This window comes from Vespa crabro, chromosome 10 (genome assembly GCF_910589235.1).
Source record: "Vespa crabro chromosome 10, iyVesCrab1.2, whole genome shotgun sequence".
In the NCBI taxonomy this organism is placed as follows: domain Eukaryota; kingdom Metazoa; phylum Arthropoda; class Insecta; order Hymenoptera; family Vespidae; genus Vespa; species Vespa crabro.
In genome coordinates this window covers 1,121,571-1,131,570 of record NC_060964.1, presented here as the reverse complement: position 1 = coordinate 1,131,570, position 10,000 = coordinate 1,121,571, and the positions used below count along the sequence as shown (strand labels likewise).

The 10,000-nt window shown below is 42.0% G+C and overlaps 1 long non-coding RNA gene across 2 annotated transcripts in view; it reads right to left on the bottom strand.

Annotated features, from left to right (window-relative positions):
• Positions 1-10,000, bottom strand: part of LOC124427550 — a 32,187-nt gene that overhangs the window by 14,682 nt on the left and 7,505 nt on the right. The window contains exon 3 of one of the 2 annotated variants that reach the window (XR_006942984.1): positions 1-16. This exon is cut by the window's left edge and continues 643 nt beyond it. The exons of the other annotated variant lie outside the window; for it this stretch is intronic. This is a non-coding gene — a long non-coding RNA (uncharacterized LOC124427550). The remainder of the gene's footprint in view (positions 17-10,000) is intronic. 2 annotated transcript variants of the gene reach the window in all.

The window sequence follows — 10,000 nt, the reverse complement described above, 5'->3', positions numbered from 1 at the left end:
ACACAGTGCGACGCGTCTGAAACAGATAAGAGAAAGGGGACGTCGGATTTCCGGTTCTTATTTTCTATTTTTTTTTTTTATTAAAGGTCGCCCCATATGCGGTGAACTATCACCGCATATGGGGCAAATACGCGAGTGTTTTATTTTTTCTCTAATTTTTTTTCTTTATCGCATGAATTTTCTTATCTCGACAGAATTATTCCGCGAATCTACCGCGAACGATCATCGCGGTATTGGCGTCAAGGAGGACCGAGGAACATTTCTAACCCATTATAACTCTATTGCCATTCCCATTTCTTTCAATGTTAAAATCGATTTGTCATCGTCATCTTCAATTCCAATAAATGGAAGGAAGCATAGGGTACTACTTCCATCGGACCATATTCAAAGAAAAGAAGAAGAAAAAAAGAAAAAAAGAAAAAAAGAAAGAAAGTAAACGAAATAAGTTAAACAAATGAAAATCGATTCCAAAGAGAATGAACATATATGCGCAAAAAATTGATCAATAAACGCAAAAATATATTTAAGAATAACGTACGTTGGCTTATTTTGATAATTCAATCCTTTGAAATAAGAAGATGTACTATCAAGTCGTTTTCGATGAAAATTGAAAAATAAGAAAAAAAAAAAATAAAAGAAGGAAAAGAAAAAAAAGAAAAGAATAAACGATGAATCGAAGAGGAAAAAAATGAAAGTAAAAAATAAAAAGAAATGAAAGAAGAAGAGGAAGCGAAAGAAGAAGAAATAGAAAAAAAGAAGAAAAAGAAGAAAAATGAATGGTCGATCGAGTGATAATACTCGAGAGAGCTCGAGAGGGGCTTGGGTGGGCCGTGATCGGCGTCGCATCTCAGGCGTCGGCCTCGAGTCTACGTTCGAAGCTCCCGCGCGCTCCTCTAAGGAAAAAGCACGGAATAAGAAGGGGGCCACGTGACTCGAGGAACGAATGAGCGTCTTTGCCACCTCCGCCCCCGCTCCTCTGTAGTGCTCCTCGAGTGCGAGAGCGAGAGAACGAGAGAGAGAGAGAGAGAGAGAGAGAGAGAAAGAGAAGCGTCCCCTCCACCTTCATCTCGTTCCCCTTCTAAAGAGGAGGCGCGCGGCGTCGCTCCTTGCGCGTCGTGATAAGACGCGTCGGGACGCTCCCTCCGTCCTTCTCCTCCTTCTCTCTTTCTCCCTCGCTCACTCCCTATCTCGTTGCGCTTTCCCGGACTTTTCTCCCCCACGTGTTTCTCGCGGCGCGGCAGTGTCTGCTGGCACGTCGCGGTGCGATCTTCCTAAGGAGCTACGAGGCGACTTCCTCGTCCTTCCTTTCTTCCTTGCTTCCTTCCTTTCATCCTTCCTTCCCTCCTTCTTTTTCCTCTTCCTTCTCCTTCTTCCCTCCTCGTTCTTCCTCATCCTTCTGCACAATCCTCCTCCAACTCCTTTTTTCCAAACGATCCTTTCCTTTCCTTTCCGCTTTTCTATTTTGACCTTATTTCTTTTTCTTTTTTTCTCTTTTACTTTTACCCTCCCACCGATTTCCCACCCAACCCTCCTCGGTCCCCCTTTACCAAAACCCTTTGCTCTCCGTGCGAAGAAGCGAGAACTCCTCGAACGATAAGCGAATTTCGCGCTCCCGTCGTAAAAACACCTCGCGAGAAAAGACGCGACTTCTTTCCTTCCTTTTTTTTCCGGCTCGCGAATTTACGCGAGACGCGCGCTAAACAACGCGGATATTTCCGCTGAATTTCGGTAACCTTTGATAGAGGCATTGCGAGCATCCCCGTGTCTGAGTAGCAACTGCGCCGTGGCCCCGTGCTGAGCACCCCCACCTCACCTCTTCGCCGCTTCTATCGGCCGCCTCACACCGACCCCCCCAACACCACCGGCCAAACCTCCGTATGCCGATGCCGTGTACCGAGCTACCAACCCTCTCTCGGACGTTCTCGCTGGCTAGCCCTCCGCCTCCACCCCTCGCCGACCCCTTCGTCACCACCACCCTCCTACACAGTCACCACCACCACCACCACCGCCAGCACCACCACCACTACTACTACTACTGCCTCACTACCACCACATTGCCACTGCTACCCGTTTCGTCCAACATCCCTCACCCCTCTTCTTCATCCTCTCATCCCCCTTTTCCCTCCACCCTCTATCCGAGAGTCATGAACCGAGTCTCGGCTCCACGGCGACGCTTACTCGTGCCCACGAATTTTCCCTGGCTTACGTCAAGTGCATCCCAACTACCAGTTCGACTCTTCGATTCTTGACTCAGAAGATATAGATCAACCATTACGTTTACCTACGTAGCTATTACGTTAACCCTTAAAGGAGATCGAATCTTACTTATGAACGAAACATCCAAATCATGTCAACTGTTTCAACTATTAAAATAAATTGATTCTCTTTTAATAACAGGGTTAATCGATAGTTGTAATAAGGTTACGTACTCGCTTATTATTTCTATGTATTATGATAATAAAATTATTTGCTTAAAAATATTGTATCTTTTTTAATCTTCCCAGCTTCATAAAAGGAAAATGAAGATCTACGCCCGAGCGGCCGCCATTTTTCGATAATTTAGAACCGACACTTTGTTTTCAGGTGGTTCGATGAACGACCGAGGGGTGGTTTCTCTGTCGTACACAATAACGATTCGGAGGCGTTATCGTGGCTTTACATCCCTTTGGCTTCGGCGTGACAGTAAGGTTAGCACGGCGTTGTTACGCGCACGGCAGAATGGACTTCACGTTCACCGTGTATTCCAAATCCTGCTGTTGACCGCAGCCCCTGCTTCTCTCTGCTTTATGAGACTTTGATCGAGTATATCTAAAATGATTGAGTAATCTTCCGATTTTTCCTTAGCACCTATTTCATCGTCCTATTTTTCATCGTCCTATAAAAATTTTTCCTTCGTTGATGATACATCGATAAGACATAATAAAAAAGAAAAAAAGAAAGAAAGAAAAACGATCGAAAAAAAGAAAGAAAGAAAAAATATCGAAAGATATCTTTGACTGAAGTCAATCTGTCAGAGAAAATGAAGATGTCGAAAAAGGAATTGATAACTAAACGATTCGGTCGATTTCGAAGGAATACGAATTCGCCCTCGACGTCCAATAACAATTTCGAGGAGCCGATGCGGCTTCACGTGCTTCGGTCGCCGGCGTGACAGTAAGGTTAACACACGAACGTTGCGTACGCAACCTAACCGAATACGTACACCATCGTATTTCGAATCCTGGCGTTGACCGCAGCTCGTTCCATCGCGCTTCCACGAGGGATGGTAGGCCACCCCCAGGACGGCGTGCCTCGCCTCTGGAAATTCTCTAGCGGCATTCCCTCGCGCGAGCCTTTCGTCGATAGGGCGACTAGATCTTATTACTACCTGCAGAGATACGCGCTCACACAATTTTGCCCTTGTACGAGACTACGACGACAACGACGACATATGGACCAACGAAATCGTCTATCGCATTGTGAATTTCTCTACAACCGTTCGGCTTAGGTATTCCAAAATGACGACTCTTCGAGTCGTTTTTAAGCTTAATCGTTTTCACGTATAACAATAACGAAAAAAAAGAAGAAGAAAAAGAAAAAAAGAATAGGATCGTAAACATGTGAGACTCTCCCCGTTCAACTCTTTTTTGCCTGAAAAATCTCTTCAATAGAGGTGCCGGAGGGTAATTCGAATATCCGCAAGGATAAAAGAAAATGTTTAAAGAACTCGTACACATCTCTTTCTTAAACCCTCACCACGATGATGGTACCTCGTAATTGTATCGATTGTTTTACGAGTTTCTTTCTCTCTCTCTCTTTCTCTCTCCCTTTTCGAGTTTATATATATATATATATATATATATATATATATATATCTTTCTCTCTCTCGACCGTTATGCATCGAGAAAAGTGAATGGTCTTGTCTCGGTTCTCCCTCCTTCTCTCCTCCCTTCGTTTCTATATCTCTCTTTCTATCCCTTCTTACAGAGAGCACGACATCAGGGTGACCCCTTTTGTTACTTGCCTGATCGAAAAATAAAAATTTCTAACCGGATGAGAGTTTGACCTGAATCTTTTTGTTGAAGAAAATGAAGAGGGGTAAGTAGAGAGGAGGAAAGGGGGTTAAGGGGTACCGGTAAAGCGCACAATGGTCCCATCGTGATTTGCATATGTGGACGTCCAATGTGTAGCATGTGGCGCATCCGAAGGTCACTTCTGTTATTTACAGGGTTTCTGTTCAACGCGAAGACCTCGGGAGAAGGAGAAGGAGAAAGAAAACGATAGAGAAAGAAAGAAAATTAAATTTTATCCGGCTCCACGAAGGGTTGTGTCTTTCGTTCTTTATCTACTTTTCGACGAGCTTGATCTTCGGAAAGAAAGAGATAGAGCGAGCGAGAGAGAGAGAGAGAGAGAGAGAGAGAGAGAGAGAAAGAGAGTGAGAGAGAGAGAAATAGAGAGAGAGAGAGAGGGAGAAGGAAAAGAAGACTACGAAAACTCGGCAGGTAGGATGGTTCTGAGTCTGGACAAGGGGGATGAAACCGTTTCTTCCCTCGTACGTCTATCTCCCTGCATTTTCGGCTACCCTACCTACGTATAATCATAATAATAAGAGAAAGACCGGTTGACCATCGGGCGACCCGAGAAAGGGATAAAACAATCGAGTCTGATTTTTTGTCCTGACAGCTGCGTGTGCGATCATCTACATGTTTCTCGACCCCGTGTCGATAGACGTTTCCACGGGTAGGACCTTTCGAACCCTATCCCGATAACTATTTCCATTCGTGAAATACACGAACGAAGCTTTTACAAAAGCGTTATTTTCTCTATAAGAAGAGCAAAACGAGAAGAAAAAGGAGGAGTAGCGGTAAAATGAGGTGGAACACCATGAGTAGGAGTAAGAGAAGGAGGGGGGACACTCTCTTGGCTAGTCGCCTAATGATCGCTTGGCAAAGTAGAAAGGAGAGAAGATCGAGGCGAGAGGTGGGTAAAGGTGGAAGAGGTCAATAGCTGATGTCCTGGGTAATTAGTAAAAACAAAGGATCTGGCCACGCGGAGAGAAGTTGGGAGGTAGGAAGTGGGAAATGGCCGTTTGAGACGAACATGAGAGACGGACTGAAAGCGGGAGAGAAAGAAAAAGAGTAAGAGAGAAAGAGAGAGAGAGAGAGAGAGAGAGAGAGAGAGAGACAGGATGGGACAACGTCGAGCGTCGAGATAAAATCTAAATGAGAAAGTAATCCCTCGGTTGGTGACACGGAGAAGAGAAGAAGTCCGGGAAAGAGTTAAGACGAAAAAGATAAAGAAAATAAAGAAGAGAGAGAAAAGAAAGATTCGTGAAAAAGTATATATTTACTACTGATAATTTTGAACGTTGAACTGTACATTTGTTCGAGATATTCCTAAGCAAATGTCCGTTTGAACCTGACGCATGAATCGTTACCGGCTTGAACTTTGACTAACCTTACTCAACACCTATCCAACACACGAGGCCACACGCACGCAAATTACACCCCCGACATCGCGTTTACCTACCCCATTTATTTTGGCAAGTCTAGGTTTACCTGCTATCGATCTTCGAGGAAGGAGAATATACTATAATAACTGGATCCTCACGATTCGACTTTCTCCCTCGTGCGAACTTACTCCGTTTCGAGTTTTCTCACACTCCCTTCGTCAAAGTATACGCCGGGGAAGTAATCAAATGAAAACAAAAATCGAGTCGGCCGACCTCACGGTCGGTAGGAAGAAGAAGAAGTAGAAGTATAGTAGAATAAGAAACTTACCACAGCCAAGTTTTACCTTTTTCCCCGCAATTTGCGGACGATTCATCTTCTCGTCCGACTTCCTCCTCAAGATCCTTTTTCCTCCCTCCTCCCTCCACGCCCATTCCAACCCGCCTACCTATACCCATCCCATCCCTTTTCCTCGCGAAAAGTAAGAATCATTTTAGTAGTATCAACCCTACGGCCACTTTTTCATTCGTTGATATTTCTTTCTTAAGAAAAATAAACTTCAAACTTGAAAATGGACGCGTTTCTTCGATAAAAAAAAAATTATTCCATCTCTAGATGGATCATCCCTTTTGTCCGAAATTTTTTATTAATTCTCATCGAGTAAAGCTCTTTAATAACAAAGGAGAAATGAGAAATAGAGTTAACTGCCGGTATTCTCAGCACGCGATGCGGTCTCATCGATCCTCACGATCATCGTTGACCAATGAATATGACCTAAATCTTTTGATCGGTATTTTGACTTTTTCGATAATGATTAAATATAGATCGTAGATCTGTTATTGGAAAATTTTTTTTATTGGCTTCCTCCATCGATTACTATCATCTACGTTTATATAAGTGCGTATCTTTGAGAATAATAGATCGAGGGTAATCCGCGTGACCATACCGCGTCCAAACCGAACGTCCGTATACTCCATGTACATAACACGTGAACAATCGGAAGAGCCGGGGAACCGTCGACCACCGTGGCATATGCTATGACCTCCCGACTGCTCGAGAGCAGCTGCAGCTTCATAGCCGAGATATCGTGACTAACTGCGCGCAAGGTGTTCTTCTCCTTTTCATTTCTCCAAACCGACGAAGGAAAAGTTGATTGAATTGTTACGATATTCGATGAACATAAACAAAATTATAATGGAGAAATAACAAAACAAATTCCACGACTTAATTATCGTCTAGTTTTTTTAGAAAAAAAAAATAAAAAAAATATATATATTCGTTTTCTTTCTTAATTGTGTATCGATATAAAAAAAAAGAAGGAAAAACAAAATCAAAGTGTCAGGAAGTTCCAAAGGATATCTCTGATTATCGCGAACGAGTTTAGAGTTCGCGTGTTGCCGACTCGAAATGTGATTTTTAGTCTTTCCGTCGATTGCGGTTTTGCTGGCCCCATTTCGACTCGAGGTCGCCAACTACGAAGCTTATTGTTCGAGCCTCTTCCTTTTGTGCGCACTCTGTCTGCTCTGTTTTGCGTAGCGAAACAAAAGGGCCGTAGCGGTGAAGAAAAGAGAGAAAAAAAAAGAAAAAAAAAGAAAAAGCAGAGCAAAAGAGAGGACTTAAGGGGCGGCATTGTCCGCGAAGCGTTTATGAAGAATATAGGACTGAACGATTTTCTAAAGAGAACGACCGAAAGACGTACGAGTTAATTGCTTTTTTCTTTTTGTTTCTCTTTCTTTCTTTCTTTCTTTTTCTTCTCTTTTCTTTCTTTCTCTTGTATATCTCTTATCAGGAGAAAAAGCTTTTTTCCTTTTAAAGGTAAGACTCGCCAAAGGAAGAGTTGCTGAAAATCCGGTAATATTTCACATCTCGCGGTGTAAACCATGCCGCGGTTCAAGTTCCCTCCTCTTATCGCGAACGCCATAGCGGCGAAGCTACTTATAATGAAATTTTCGCGACGAAGAAAGTTTTAAAAGTGCAAAAGTGCGCGAGGACAAAAGAAGTACGGCGGGGTAAGGTGAGAAGGCCGGCAGAGCGGACAAGATTTAGGAGGCTCATAAATCGAGACGATGTCCTAGCGGCAGGAGGATCTTGAAGAGATTAGATACGTAATTCTGAATCTCTCTCTCTCTCTCTCTCTCTCTCTCTCTCTCTCTCTCTCTTTCTCGTAAGATCGACTTCTTAACGTGAAAGATTTTTCTTTTTCTTTTTCTCTTTTGTTTATAAATTTCATCCGATTTTCAAGTTCAACTCAATTGTCAAGAAAGAATTTCTTGAAACTTTCTTCAGCGTTTCTCTTACACGTCGTCGTCGTTGTCATCGTAAAAAGTAAAAGATCGATTAAAAATACTATAATACCCTATGAAACGTTCAGATTCTTTGTACGGCCGATTTGATTTACATATCTACGTACGTATTCTATCGTTTCCGATGTCGACAGGCATAACGAAGGAGAATAGCGCGACGTTCGTGTTTTTAATTGAAAGCAAAGTCTGTGGATTTTTAATTAAGAAAATTCAAGATCAACCTACAGCGGCCCGGCCATCCATTTAACCATCCATCTATCGAGTACTGCCTGCTCCTCAGAGGCTCCTCAAACAGTTTTATAATTGATTTCATTTTCATTTATTTTAACACGAACCCCCATGCCTGACTCTCGTACCTCTAACCCTTCACCCTTCGAGCCCTTCCTCGTTGTCTGCCTTGAGAAGACACTGCCACCTCTTCTCCACCTCACTTCCACCCCTGCCCCTCCCCCTCCTCCCTAACCCCCTCGAACCACCCCTGAACCTCCACCTTCTCTCACTTCGACGCTCGACCTCACGCCGCAATCAATTTAATGTTTTAATTAAGAGAGTATCCGTGAAAAATTAGATTTTAATCGGATCGCACCTCTCTGCGCCGGCTCTACTTTCGCGCTCCTTCCACATTTATTTCCGGCGAGCTATGTTTTAATAAATAATTTTAATTACTCTAACTACTTCCGATATCGGGCGTTAATTAACGGCTACTCGTCGATACGCCGATCAACAATAACATCGATCTTATTTATGAAGAATGGTATCTTCTCTCTTTTCCTATCTCGATCTCGATCTAGATCTTAGTTCCTTAATAATAATAGTAATAGTAATAGTAATAATAATAAAAAGCCTGGCTTATTACGGATATACACAAACACATACTGGTCAATTCTCAAATAAGAACAACAGGAATTGCTCTGAATTTTCGTGTGAACCGTTTTGGAGAAAACAAATCATCCAAATAGAATAGGATAAGATTAAAAAAAGATAATAATAGTAATGTAATAATAATAATAATAATAATAATGATAATAATGATAATAATAATAATGATAATAATAATAATAATAATAATAATAATAATAATAATAATAATAATAATAATAATAATAATAATAATAATTAAACGACAATTCTCCGTCCGTAATTTTCAATATGCGAGAGACATCGGTACTTGGCAAAAGTTCGCATTTTAATCATCCATCTCTTTTAGCTGCATCTCTTTCTCTTTCTTTCTCTCTCTCTCTCTCTCTCCCTTTTTCTCAAAAAAAGCTTCATCCTCCATTTGAAGCGTTTATTCTTGCACGGTTACCGAATTGTGCAACGAGGCATTGACGTGGGTCGTCGAAGCGATGTTCTAAACATCGAGATCATTTCTGTTCTGCTATAAAACGGATTTCCATCGATGACTTAAACCAGAGTCGCCTTTGCGTTAATTTAAGAATGTTAACAAATAATTTTTTTTCAAGGTCGAACGTTTTATTTATCCGAAAATTAAATTACTTCTTTTTTCTTTCTTTCTTTCTTTTCTTTTCTTTCTTTTTTTTTCTTATTCTTCTTTTTCATCTTCGATTTCAACAACTAATTTAATCAATTAATTAGCAGTACGAATTCAATTTTCAAATGTAAATTTACTTTTTGTCGAAGTCCAAAGTACCCATAGAAAACGATACTCGGTTGACACGCGAGTAGTGAGACAGATCTCGATGATGGAAAACAAAGTCTTTGTAAGAAAATCATTTGGGAAACGCAAAATACGAAGTGCGTTGCTACGGTCGGCGCCGTATCTAAAAAAGAAAAAGACTAGGAGAGAGAAGGTCCACCATTTTCCGAAGCTATTCTAGAGTCTTATGCAACAGCCGACCGATGCATTTGGCCGGGCAAAGCTTTATGGCCGAAGCTCGCACGCGCAAAAATGTTTGTTTTAACTCTGGTGCCGCCTTCCTCCCCTCTCTTTCTATTTAACGAATCTCTGTCTCTTTTTTGCTCGTTCGCACTGCCCCCGGTAGCCTTGAATTAGTCGGAATGTGAGAAAATTCATAAAGTTAGAGCTTCCGTCGAGTCTGATATTATCCCTCCCTCCCTTCCCCCGTCTTACTCACTGTATCTCTCTCGTTCTCTCTTCTTTCTCTCGTTCTCTCGTAGAAGTGGAAAACTTTCGTAAACGATGTGACTCGATCGATTTATTTTTTCATTTTCTGTTTTTCGTTCTTTTCCTCCCTTCCCCTTTTCCGCAAGATTTTCCTCCTTACAAAATCACTAAGATATCATAAA